This window comes from Mustela lutreola, chromosome 7 (assembly GCF_030435805.1).
Source record: "Mustela lutreola isolate mMusLut2 chromosome 7, mMusLut2.pri, whole genome shotgun sequence".
Taxonomy (NCBI): domain Eukaryota; kingdom Metazoa; phylum Chordata; class Mammalia; order Carnivora; family Mustelidae; genus Mustela; species Mustela lutreola.
This window is the reverse complement of record NC_081296.1, coordinates 15,712,199-15,712,878: the sequence shown is the minus strand read 5'-3', so window position 1 is coordinate 15,712,878 and position 680 is coordinate 15,712,199. Positions and strand designations below refer to the sequence as shown.

Genomic DNA, 680 nt, shown 5'->3' with positions numbered 1-680 from the left:
ATCCCAGGACCCTAGCATCATGACCTGAGCTGAAGGCAGCGGCTTAACCCACTGAGCCACCCAGTTGCCCCTAACATTGGATTTTTGATAGGAATTGAATTTACAGATGGTTTTCAGTAGTATGAACATTTTAACAATGTTAATTCTTACCATTCATAAATATGGGCTACCTTTCTATTTGTGTCTCCTTCAATTTCTTTATCAATGTCATAGTTTATGGGGTACAGATCTTTCATCTTAGTTAAATCTTTTCCTAAGTATTTTATTATTTTTGATGCTATTGTGAATTAGTTTGTTTTCTTTATTTTTTCAGATAGTTGATCATTAGAGTGTTAAATGCTCCTGTCTTGTGCTTACTTTGGAAGCACATATACTAAAATTGGAATGATGCAGAGAAGATTAGCGTGATCACTGAACAAAGATGACATGAAAAACTGGGAAGCATTCCATATTAAACAAAACAAAACAAAACAAAACAAAATTCTTGTCTTTTATATAATGATCTTGTATTTGGCGGCTTTACTAAATTTGCTTATTCAAATTTTTTTTGTGAAGATTTTAGGATTTTTACATGTAAGTTCATGTTATCCAAAAAAAGAAAATTTTACTTCTTCCTTTTTTTTTTTTTTTTTTGGAGTCTTTTATTTCTGTGTGCTCCTTGTTTCTCTGGCTAGGACATC

The 680-nt window shown here is 31.8% G+C and overlaps 1 non-coding gene across 1 annotated transcript; it reads left to right on the top strand.

Moving 5' to 3' along the window:
* Positions 1-349: 349 nt before the first annotated feature.
* LOC131837415 (U6 spliceosomal RNA) lies at positions 350-456 on the top strand. The gene has a single exon (XR_009356027.1). It is a non-coding gene; the product is annotated as a U6 spliceosomal RNA (small nuclear RNA).
* The last annotated feature ends 224 nt before the right edge of the window (positions 457-680 follow it).